The sequence below is a fragment of the Brassica napus genome, chromosome A9 (genome assembly GCF_020379485.1).
Source record: "Brassica napus cultivar Da-Ae chromosome A9, Da-Ae, whole genome shotgun sequence".
NCBI lineage: Eukaryota > Viridiplantae > Streptophyta > Magnoliopsida > Brassicales > Brassicaceae > Brassica > Brassica napus.
The window spans coordinates 16,532,398-16,546,355 of NC_063442.1; the positions used below are offsets into that span (position 1 = coordinate 16,532,398).

Here is a 13,958-nt window from a genome sequence, read left to right on the forward strand (position 1 = left end):
TTTTGAGATTTTAATGTTAACTTTAACTTTATTGGAAACTGTTCAACCAATTAGATTTTATAGTTGGTTAACTGATTTTAAAATTATATGTTTAAAATATTTTTCTAGAAAAATATAATTTTTTTAATCTTTGTGCACTATTACAAAACATAAGTATTATGAAACGGAGGGAGTATTATAAACGATCTCATAATCCTGAGATCTCCTAATATTTTCTTTTGGAAAATTCTTTCATCATTAACACACACACACAAATATATGCATATAATAATTCTGTAAAGAAACACGTCGTACTTCCACCTCATAATTAGTTGATTAGTCATTGAAGACAATGGTCTTTGGTAAAAGAAATTCAAAGGTCCTCTATGGACTTTCTACTGAAACATTAATGAATTTTTGTCGGCCTTTCCATTTATATGAGAAATCCCAAAATGGACACTATATAAGGGATGTTGAACATGTCATGTTCTCCCATCATTTATATCTTTAATTAAAAATTAACCAAAAGTAATGTGTTTCTACACGATCCACATACATATGATGGAGACAAGTTGACCAAAATGATACTTAAAAAGGCATAACGAACAAAAATATGAAATTAGGATTCTTACTTGGACAGTTGGACACATCATAAGAGCACGTTCCGTAGCCTGCAAGCAACATATAAAATATCTCATCTATTATTACGTACTCCGCCATACATAAAATAATCGCGGAAAACTTGTGTATTTTGTGAACGGGAATGATCAACACTCTGCTTCATCTTTGGCGACTGAACTTGATTTGGTCCAAGGGTCTCTTCCTGTGAAGTATCTCGGAGTTCCTCTGATGCCTCATAAGCTGTGAAGCCAAGATTATCAACCTTTAGTGGATAAAATCAGATCTCGAGTTACTTCTTTGACAGCAAAACAGCTATCTTTTGCAGGAGATTTAAACAGCCGTCTACTAGTACGATCAATTTTTGGTCTGCAATTTGTCCCACTGGCAAAAGAATGTTTGGAAAAAACTAGAAAAGATTTGTACCACCTTTCTCTGGACAGAAGCTCTGAACTCGCAAGGGGGGCAAAAGTGTCTTGGGAGACTGTTTGTTCACCGAAAGAGTGCGGAGTTTTGGGTCTGCTTTGCTTAATGGAATTAAATTTTGTGTATGGACTCAAACTCATATGGCTCCTTTTTGCTGGTTCTGAATCGTTGTGGGTCTCAAATATTTGCAGCTGGATTTGGAGAAGGCTCATGAAGCTTTCTTATTTAGCAAAACCTTTCATTCTCTATCATGTAAACTCAGGAAGGATTTTGCGTCTTTTTGGCATAACAATTGGATGGAATTTGAATCAATTATTGATGTCATCGGCGCACTAGGTCGATCAATTGACTCTTCTGTCACTGACGACGTTACAGGGGATGCGTGGAGGATGTTAGTGGTGTCTCCTTTAAAAAAAGGGTATACAAGGGTAAATCCATATATAACATATGGCATAACATTTTTATATATAAAGAGAGATATTTTTGGCAAAACAAATTAATGGATTATTCATTTTAGTACCCTACATAGTGCAAGAAACTTACTAGGGTTGATCTTGGTGAGTGTAGCTGTTCCACTGAAGTAACAAGCAATGCGATTGTTCCCATTAGTCTGATAATACACATTAAACGCAAAAGATGCGTGCGACCATATCGTATCCGGCTCGTAACAGTCACCATGTTTCTCGATGACTGAGCAATCACTCTCCCAATACCACATCCCCAATCAAGAGCTCTCTGTAGCTCAGCCTGAGACGCACTTGGTCGAGCCACGCACCATGTTCTTCCGTCCAGGAACGTCGTATTACCTTCAGCTCGAATAGGTCTCTGGTCGGATCATCGTCACCGGTTTTGTAGCTTCACATCGTGCTTGGTATATGAACTTTAGTAGAAGCAGAGAAAATAGAAAAATCCAAAATTGATTTCTCATTTTCAAGATGTTGGTAATAGAAAATGTAAATGTAAAGAGAAGAAAATATCCAGATCATAACATCACTATAAGTAGAAACCTATATTATACATAAATAATATATTGATTGTCACATTCGTTTAAGTATAACTAGGTGGACCGTCCGCACGCATGTGCGGGCATTAACATTAATATTAAATTGATAATTACAAATTTACAACTATAAAATACTTATGTTACATGTATGTGGTTAATATGAACGATTTGATGTTACATATTAATATTTATACTATGTTCATATGAACAAAAAATACATTAGAACGTTTAGATTAAAAAATTCAGTGTTTCGTATAAACAATATGAGTTATGGAAAATACAAAGTACCTTAAGTCTATAAAGTAGAGAAACCAGACCTTAAGACCAAGGCTTCGAGTTCTATCTAGATTAAGGTAAAACCCACACATCATATAAAATCATATTTCCCATGTCTTGAGCGCCACATCATCATGAAGAGTGCTCTCGATTTTCGTAGCACCAACATCTTTCCAGTCTATTGAAAACACTGTCCCATTAGATTCCACCTGTTGATTGTGCAAAACTGCAAAAGAGTCAATCAAAATGCCAAAAACATTGTAATCTCCATGAGAGAAGAAAGACTAAATAGGAATATAGATAGATAGATACTCACAAATGATTTGCTCTAGCCCTCCTCATATCTTCATCAGAATTCAAATATATCTCACGGAAGAACTTGTTCAAAGCAGCGTCTCCTTCAAGCTTATCATCCTTCTATTTCTTCTTCACTTCAGCTTCAAGCTTGTCATAGTCCTTTACTTTCTTGGAAGAACGATAAGCCGGTCTCATTGAAACCTCTGCACCATTACACAAACAAATAATATAAATTTTAAAATGTCAAGAGTCTGTGATTCAAACTTCTCATCAGGTGAAACTAAATAAAAAGAAAAAAGAATGTAGAAAACCTGTTTAAAAAATTCGGGTCTGGCAAAACTGCTGGTTGTTTGACATGTTCAAGAGATGCTAATGTGATTATCTATGCTTTTAAAAGACTTTTCTTAATTTTGGTTGATATTACTTCATATCTGCACTTCACTACTGTTATCTGAATACACACCGCAAGGAAAAAAAAGGTCAATACAATGTGTACAACTCAAAACATGGCATTGTTTGAGTTTAAAAGGACTGCTTGGTACTATCTAATAAAACGTATCATTTATATCTGATAAAGCGTATCTTTTAGATACATAACTCTTTGAACTGCTTATAGGTAAAACATCATTATTCTGTTATTTCAAAAAGTTAGAGTTCAAAGGGTTTAAAAGGACTGCTTGGTATTATCTAATAAAAAGTATCATTTAGATGTCAATTATGCAATTACATCTATAAACCAATTACCTTTTCCAACAATCTCGGTTTGAGATGATACGCTTTCTCTCTTGGAACACCAGCACAATACTAAGATGCAAAATCACTAACATAATTGACACAATTTACATAGAATTGTTTATCATGGAGGTGTGTTCTGAGAATGCATTATGCTTCAAACGATCACATTTGACACTAATCTTAAAACATCAGAAAAATATAATTGAAAAAAACAAATATTTCACACATAACCCCAATAAAAAAATCAGCCATGAAATATAAAAGAGAGATTTAAATACCTGAGATTTATTATCATTGGTTTCATTGTAACAACGGAGATGATTTACGGTTTCTTTCTCTAAGTCTTGAGTCAGAAAAAAAGTAATTCTAACAAAAGTATTTAAAGATGTAAATAATCCCCAAAAGATAACAAATTATATAATTGATAGGACAACGTCAATGAGTTTCAAAGTTTTTAAGAAGCTTTGAGATTATTTTTGGCTCTCAATTATATAATTTGTTGATTATCATACATCTGCGCAAGATCACAAATGTAGAATTTAAATTAGAACGATCAAAAACATATGAAAACTTAAAAGATAGATGCGTGAAACTAATAGAAGTGGCGTGATATTTATATAGCAAATTAGTTTAAATTTCTAAATAACCTAGTTTTCAAGAGAAGATATGAGATAGAATATCCTCTAATAAATTTTAATTCACTTATGAGATAAAATATCTTTTAATAAATTTTTAACGATATTCAAGTTATAATATATACATAATTTTGGTAACTCAAATCTTGATATATATATATATATATATATATATATATATATATATATATATATATATATATATATATATATATATTTAAATATTAAATGCATGATATTAGGAAAGAAGATATCTCTTCAGTTGATTGCAACTGGTTTTTGATAAAACAAATCCTACTATAAGTATTTAAATAATAGATAATAAGGAAAGAATAAGGAATTTTAACGTTAAAACCCCTCAACTAAGTTTATTTTGGATAAAAACCTACAAACTAAGTATTTCACAAAAAAACCTATAAACTAACTTTATTTAATGAATTATACTCTAACAGGTCATAATTACCATTACTACCAGTAAATCTTTAGTTTAGGGGTTTCTACACTAAGTAAACATAGTTGAAAAATTTTACCATTAAAAATGAAAAAAATCAAAATATTGAAATAGGAGGATAAATTTTCAAAATAAATTTTATAAATTAATATATAAGCTTCTATAAATTACTTAGAACCTCTTATTATAATTTAAAACATCTGATAAGCCAATATAAATAATTTTATAAATATATTTATAATCTTATAAATGATTTATAAAGCATGCATTGAATTATTAGACATTAATAGTTATTATGATACTTTATATACAAATATAATTCTTTCTATACGAATATAACATCATTATATAAATTCTAGCCAATTTTATTAATGACTTAGAACCTCTTATATTAATTTAAAACATCTGATAAGCCAATATAAATAATTTTATAAATATATTTATAATTTTATAAATGATTTATAAAGCATGCATTGAATTATTAGACATTAATAATTATTGTGATACTTTATATACAAATATAATTCTTTCTATACGAGTATAAAATTATTATATCAATTCAAGTAAACATTTTTGTTTTTTATTTTATGTAATTTATAAATATATTAAAAAATTGATCGCATTATTACTTTTTTATAGTTTCAACAATTAGTTACCATAAATAATTATTTATAATATTATGTAGATTATTTGGAAAGTGGTAATTGAATTATTCTTTCTTTTTAGATATAATTATAATAAATAAAATTAAAAATCATCGGTCAATCAAATTATAACAATTTGAAGAGTTTATTTATAATCAACACGTAATAAAAAAATCACTTATGTGACTTCTCAATCAATATATAGTATGATTTATATTTTTATAAATAATTTATAACATTATATAAATAATTTTAAAATTCTGATAAATTTATTATGTAAACAATGATAAATTAGTTAAAAATCATATTAATAAACATGTTTGGATTTTGTAATATTTAAAATAGTTATTATATAATTATATTCGAATACAATTCATCAAGTAGAGTATAAAACTATAATAATTACCTTATATAAAAATTCGTTCATTATATTTTATAGTTTATAAATATTAAAAGTAATAAATAAATCATTATTAATCTTTCTATAATTTCTAGAATTAGTTGCCATAAATTGTTATTTGTAATATTCTTAAGATTATATGGCAAGTGATGTTAAATGTTTTTAGACTTACCTTAAATTTTTAGATCTAATTTAAATAAATAAAAATTAAAAACAATCGACCAATCAAATTATAACAATTTTTTTGAAAGTTCACCTATGAGCGACACGTCACCAGACCTCACTAAAGTGACTTCTCTTTTAATATACAGGGGGATGATCAAGTGATGGGGACTTTGGAGGTTGAGACAAGTGAGGTTAGGTTTTATTTAGTCACAAGATAACCTAATCAAAAGAGCAAAGAATAATCTAGATCTCATTAAGGAATCGAAGGTGCCTTCAAGAGTAATAAAATTTTCAAGAAATTGATAGCATAAGATTTTTTTTTATTTTTAATATCAGGAATATTACTTTCCATTCATTTATTTATTGTATAACGAATACTGAAAGTTGAGGAGAGGCGTTCACAATTCACAAGCAAATAATTCTCTGCAAATAGTATATGTTTAATTATAAACATAATAATTTCACATAGGAAAGGCATACAATACACAACACACATTTAAGACTAAATATATTTCGACAAAGTGATTCACAATTTTTTTCAATCTAAAGTGTAGAGAATGATGAGAGTATAAGATTGGAAGAATTGTATATTGACTCTCATAATGATAAAGCTTATACATGTACAACTTATATAGGAAGATAAGAATGTAAACGTTAAACCTAGATTTCTTAACTAAATATATACATATCTCAATAACAATATTCACAATTATGTTTTATATCTTCATGATTCTCTATGTAAAGGACTAAAACCAGAGTCGGTTTGATTAAGAAAAAAAAACAACATAGCCAAGTTATTACAAAAGCCAATACCTAAATCCATTCAGAAGATGATGCTAACAAATCAAAAAACTTTAAACTCAAGAAAGCATAAATCAAAAAAAAAAAAAAGAACAGAGCTTATGGCATTGATTTTGATGAGGCATAGTGAAGCCTGGTGAGCTCGTCAACTCTCTTACACAACTCTTCCACTTGAATGTCCATGTATTTAGAAATATCATCGATCTTGTTCCTGCTCAGATCAAGAAAAAAATCGATCAAGTTCATTGACTGTACCAAAGATAACAGTTTTTATCTAACCAGTCTCTCAATCAGATGGCCTCAATCACATGGGAGAACCAAATTACGTTGAACATTTCTAGTTTCAGTATCCGCAACCTATATCTACTGAAGTCTTTTTACTCCAGTAGTTAAGAAGTCATTAATTTTTTTTACGTTTCAATATTTTGGATTTGAATCTTAGAGAAATGATTTATTAACAATTACATAGATTAATAGAGAATAAACCTACACAAGAGTTTCATCACGATGTAAGCAGTGTCGGCCCTGGCTAGAAGCTGGGGTAGCATGTGCTTCCAGCCTTGAAAATAATATGTAATATTTCAACTATTTTTGACTAAAATCTCTATTAGCTTAGTTGGTAAATGTTAATAACCATATGTTAGTACTACAAACAAACTAAAAGTTTGTTTACATGACAGAAATAAGAGATCTACAGTTATTGTATAGAAATAAATTGTAAGGTAACATACATAATTTTAAAAAAAAACTCAACCATAATTCCAATACTGATATGGAAATAAAAATATATAGTTGCACAATTCGAAAGAATGCAATATAAAACAACTTACCAAAAAAAAAATAAGAGCAGACATGAAACTAGAAGATTTAAAATAAGAAAATGATTAAAAGTTCGATCCCCAAAATAAAAACAGAACATAGTCCCATTCAAACTATCTCAGTAATTGTATAAGGCAATTTAGTGAACACAACGAAACTGAGTCTTAATCTCCTTATAACAAATAAGTTCAATGAAAACAGTTGATAAAAGTAAAGAAGAGCAATCACAATAATAAATATCACACATAATATAAAACCAAACTCTTCAAGTTTAAAACAAATGTTAACTGAAAACTTAATAAAAGTAAAATTTCTGGGTGAACAGAGATCAAACCCTAGTATTATATAAAAAAACATTAAAAGTAACAAAACCCCTTTTTGACTGTCGTCGACATCGGACAGTGAAATTATTTTTGTAAATGCTGAGTCACCTTTAGAGAATTGGTTCTCAAATTTCATTTTATGGCATCTTATTTTGAACATATGAATATTTCGTTTACGGTGTTGCAAAATTTCCTACACAGAATCAAAAACACATTAACTTTCTTATTTTCCCAAAAATTGAGAGAAGAAGAATAAATTGAGAGAAGAAGAAAGAGGAAACTTACAGCCATGAATCGTCTCCAACAAGCATCATATCTTCTTCATGAACTTTAAAGGTTAGTTTCCATTGACTGTGCATATGCAACTTCCCTTCGATATTAAAGAGTTTTTCTAGTTCAACGATCATGTGATTGTATCCATCAAAATCAGTTAAATCAACAGTTCTAACAACACCTTCCATGTGAACCTGGTCAATAAACATATCAAGTGTTTGTGAACTAAATATAGTCATCTCAATCTGGTTAAAAAGTTATTCAAGTTTCTTATCAATATCAAATCTACTGTATTAGAATAAAACTGTGTGTGCAACCATATATAAAATCTAGTCTTTTCTTAAAAAGAACATGAATAATTTGACGAAAGCCTATGTCTTATCATGTTCTAGTTATTAATAATAAATAATTTTAGAATTGACTAAAAAGTAAAGAATAAGTAGAAGATGCTCTTAGTCATACCTTGGTACTACTTGTAGTAAACCTTATTTTCTTCGTTTGGGTTTCTGTTAGTGATGTCACTGCTTGAATTTGATCAAGCTTTTCTTCATCAAAGATTTCAGAAATTTTACTCTTTTGGTATGATTCAAGTGGTTCCAAAACATCTCTTCCTTTGGTAGAAGCCGTTAGATCAACTCCAAACAATCTGAAGCTACTAGATGCATTGGTGATTGAATTTTCTTTTGTTGACTGGGCCATTTGGTCATTGTAATCTGGTTTGGACATAGCAAGACCTGCATAGCTCACTAGCCAACCAGATGAAATTTTTGAATCATTAGTTTCATTCTGATAAATAAGTTGAGGAAGACTTGTCGAAGATTTTATACTTGAGTCTCCAATTTATCGGCTTTGAGTCAACATATGAATTATCATATTTGAACTTATATATAGAAATATGATGATAATGGATACAAAAAGAAGCATAAATTATTTAAAAGTATTTTCTTACCAATTTCGTTAATTTCGCATTGGCGTTTGTTTTTTCGAATTAAAGGCTCGATTTCCCATGGAGAGACCTTATTAGGTCTTGAAATTGTTGCAGCTTCATCCCACTGAACCTATAAAAATAAGTTAGTGGATTTTACTTATTATTATTTTGAAATCATAGTCTAAAATAATATAACAAAAATTAGTTATGAATAAGTTTTACTTGTAGATTTCGCCAATCTGAATCCTTCCAATAAATGGAGAAATCTTCCACTTTTACTATTGTCCCAGAATATCTTTGCAGTATAAACAAAATTTGTAAGTAATCATATTTGGAATAAAAAATTATATGAGAGTCAAATATTTACATTATTTCATTAAAATCATGTCCTTCAAACTTCATAGTAAACCTTGAACCTGTATTGAACTTCATGTTCACTGCATCTATAACTTTTTTGCAGTTGACAATGAATTTGCTCGACCTAATATCATCATATCAAGAATAAATTAAAATATGCTCATGATGTTTAAGTAGAGTAATAAAGTATTTTCCTTACTTTGGCCTATAAAACACGTCGAACATACATTTGGTGTTAATAGCATTCGATGCAGTAGCAACTAAACCATGATGCATACTCTCTTCTGAAATTACTGATGATGATATATTGCTTTGTTGAGGCGCTGCTTTTCTGATTCTGATTCGTGATTCCCCATTCTCCCCTCTAGAACAAAAAATATTTAAAATACAAAAAAAAATAAGAAACAAAAGAGATGTAAAATGACAAAATGTATATACCTAAGGAATACAACAGAGTCTCCAACGGCCAAACTTTTTTTCCTTGCAAACTGTTTCCAACCAGATGTGGAAAGATGTCTTTGTGGTGTACCTAGTTGATAATTTATACATAAATAAAGATTATTAGTTTTGTATAAAGATTACTAGTTACTACCAAACGATTTTGATATAGAAAACTTAGCTACCTCTAAAAGTGTGTTTAAATTTCCAAACATGATCATGGAGATCTTTAGCAACTATCCACTGACTCGGTGCTTGCTGTGACATATCCTAAAAAATGTTTAATACAAAGGATCATATAAAAATTTACAATATAAGTCAATTATGGATTTATTTGGTGTATTTATTAAATGAAAATACCAATAGAGGAAGACATTCAATGGCATCTTTTTTAAATAAAGAAAAACCACCATGTGTGCTGGTATCCGAAGCAGTTAACACCTTGGTAAAATAGTTAATGTTTTGTTCGTTGTTGCCATTAGGAATAGAGACTTCAAAATCCTAATAATTAAATTCATAAATTTATTTACAGATATTATAAAAAGAGGTACTACTAGTTCGTAAATAAAATTTAAAATTTTCCACTTACAGGTGAACACGGCGACAACGAAACTTTTGCATAAACTTCATCTGTATTGGTATCCACCTAAATTCATGCATAAAACATGTCAAAACCATAATATGTACAATTGTAAGCCAATTAATCTCATGTGTATTTCCTAAAGAGAAACATCAAATACCAAAGATACATACCTTAAGCTTGATGCTAATAACATTACAACGAATTTTTGAAGAAATATCAAAAATTGGTTTAAATTGGCACAGGTTGTCATTTTCTGATGCTACAAGCTGATAATGTCATAAGATTGTAGAAAAGTTTATTGAATAACAAAATATGAGAATTAATGTGAAATTATTCATAGAAAAACATGTGCCTGCTCTATGTGCCCTTGAGGAAAATAATAAACTTCTTCTCCAATTATTGGAAGATCAAACAAAGATCCAGCACATAACTTCCATAACTGATTATACATATATCTATTGGTTCCATCAGTTCCTAAATGAATAAAAAAATATTTTTATGAGTAAATATTCCTAATAAATCAAAAGTTAAATTTGAGTTCCTTTTTTAACTTATACCTTGAAATTTAGGTTGTGCATTTCTAATTTTGTTATTCTCCATCAGCTTTTACCAGATAATGGTCTTGAATTACACCTTACACAAAAATATCACCAAATCCAGAATAGTTGTTAGCATGAATTCTATTTCAAAATTAGGGGTGGGCGGTCGGTAGCCATTATTATTCAGTTCGGGTCTATTTAGGTTTTGGGTTTTTGAGATTAAAGATTTCAATCTCATTTAAGTATTTATAAATTTTGATTCGTGTTTGGTTCGGATCTTTGCGGGTTCACATAAGCTGTTTAAATTATTTTGAAATTTTTTGAAATTTTTTGAAATTTATAAATACTTTATATTTTTCAAACTCTAAAAATGAAGTTTGTGTATTTTTTAAATAATTCAAATTCAAAAGAGTATATAAAGTTTGTGTTTTTTAAGGTATTGATAAACATGTTTGTGTTTTTTTAAGTACGATTACATCATGATAGATGGAGAATTTTAAATAAAATTTTACAAATTGTATTCCAATATAAATCATGATTATTCACAAAATCGAGCCATACAACTAGATAATTAACATAATACCTTTGATTAGTGAATTGGTGAGCACGTTTTGATCTTTGGTAAACAAGTTTGATTTCTGTTCTTTACAATGATCTGTATTTGTCTTTGTTTAGTCATCAATTTGATATACATCAGGTATTTATAGTTGAGAAGTCATTGTCCTACATTAATATTGTTCATATGATTTTTGACTAAAGATTACCAAAAATACAACCAGGTCAAAGATATTTTTTTTTAAATGTCAAACTTCTTGAATATCAGTTTAATTATGTTTCTAAAATACACACACACACACATATATATATATATATATATATAATAATAATAATTCTATAAAGAAGCACATCATACTCTACCTCATAAGTCATAATTAGTTGATTTGTCGTTGAAGAAAATGGTCTTTAGTAAAAGAAAATTCAAAGGTCGCCTATGGATTCTGTACTTAAACATTAATGCATTTTTACAGCCTTTCCATTTATGTGAAAAAAATCCCAAAATGAAACTCATCTAATGTTGAACACGTCAATTCTACCATCATCACGTCAATCCCAAAATGGAACTCATCTCTAAATGATGACCAAAGGAATTGAGTGAGAATAGTTGATTTCTTACCATTCCTTATAATTTACACCATTTACAAGAAATATTTATTACTTATGATTTCTTAATATTCTTTAACTTTTAAAGAATAAAAGAGTACAATTATTCCTTATAAAATTAGAAAAGAAATAGATTTTTCTCTTATTTTTTCATTTCATTCTTTTCCTTGTTATTCCTCTTATTCTTTTAATGGTTACCAGTTAAAGCCTTACATCTTTGGTCAACAATTAACCAAAAGTCATGTGTTTCTACATGATCCACACATACATGTGATGGACAGAAGTTGACCAAAAAACAGAAATATTATATTGGACCTAACCTTTATTTTGTAAGTTTTTAAATTCAATACACTTTTCAACTTTATAGTTAAACTTACATTGAATCACTAATATTCCTTTCATTATACTACTATCTATGTTTCCAAACAATATTCTTATTTTTCTTTATACTACTATCTATGTTTACAAACAACACTATTATTAATCTTTTATCCAAACAATATAAAATATTAGATCTCATCTTTTTTTATAATTCTAACAATTTAATTTCAAATTATTTTGATAAATTAAATAATAGAAAAAATTCAAATAATTTATAAACAGCAAAAATAAATAGAACTTATTTTACAGGTTTAATAACTACAAAAAATTAAATAATAAGTCAATTAAATTAACGGATTATTTTATTTATTATATTTCCTAAATAATGGTTATATCATTTAAGCAACATAATAATTCAATAATATCCATATCATAAAGTTATACATTGTACAATAAATATAATAACAAAAATAATAATGAAAAATGTTCAAAATATATATATATATATATATATGTTATTTAAAGAAAATGCTTAACACTAATTGTTAACAACAAATTTAAACCTATTATAATATAAAACAAAATATTAACAAGATAAATTACACAAAAAATTATAATAAAATTAATTAAGCTATATAAAAAGGAGTAATATGTTCAAGACATATTTATAGTTCTTAATTATTTGATATATATCATTTTCTCTATCAAAATTTTGTAGAAACGTCAAAATTTCATAAAACTGCAAAGCAATGAACCTTAGAACTTAGATTAAAAGGTGACAAATTATGAAACTATATCAATTTAAATCAAATTTGATTACATATCGGTCATCCATCGGTTCAATCAGTTAGTCTCTAGTTTTAATGATTTTTTTCAATATTCATATTTTTAAAAACCTAAACAAAATTATCACCGGATTAACCGATTTGACCGCGGGTTTGGATCAAATTTAAAAACACTGATTTTAATGCAAAATTGTTTTAAATACGAAAAATTGTTATAAATTAAAAAAAATATTTATTAACTTATTAGTAGAATTTGTCATCATAAAATATTATGTGCTTGCAAAGCACGGGTTAAAATCTAATGATACTTAAAAGGCATTATGAACAAAAATATGAAATTACTAGATGATAACCATCATTTTTATACTAATGTTTGTTTATTAAATGATTTTAACATTTTGTAACACTACCATTTTTATCGATTATAAAATGATGAATACAAATGTTAGTCTCTGAAATTTATCATTGTTGTTGAAGAGTTGTTGAAGAGTTAACATATTAAAGTTTATTTTAATTATTTCAGGACTCCATATGCATAAAAGGATATTAAGTTTTACGGCTGACACAAATCAAAATAATCGTATAGGCAACATCAATTGTAAAATGACAAAAGGGGATTAGGTGCACCATCTCTGTAATAAGTAAATGCCTCTTTTCGGCTCTGGATTTGTTTACTATTGATTCTCCATAAGTGATTTCATTTTCTATCTCTATAAAATTGTGTTTTCGTTGTCGCTTATGTTTCACTGATATGAGTTTTGTTTCTTTTTTTTTCTATGAATTCGGTGAATTACATAAGTGTCAATTTAAAAGAATAGACATCTGTAAAAATTAGTTCTACTCCATATACATATAAACTCTATTCACAAGTTAGTGATTCTAATATATCGAGTTGTTATATAATATAAGTGCAGACTCGGAATATAAATGTATGTCTAGTACATATTCACTAGTTTAGTTTAAAAATCATCTAATTCTAGAACAACAAAACAAATTATTTA

At 28.0% G+C, this 13,958-nt stretch overlaps 1 pseudogene; it reads right to left on the minus strand.

Moving 5' to 3' along the window:
- Positions 1-606: 606 nt before the first annotated feature.
- Positions 607-4,087, minus strand: LOC125578319 (annotated as a pseudogene).
- Between the last annotated feature and the right edge of the window lie 9,871 nt (positions 4,088-13,958).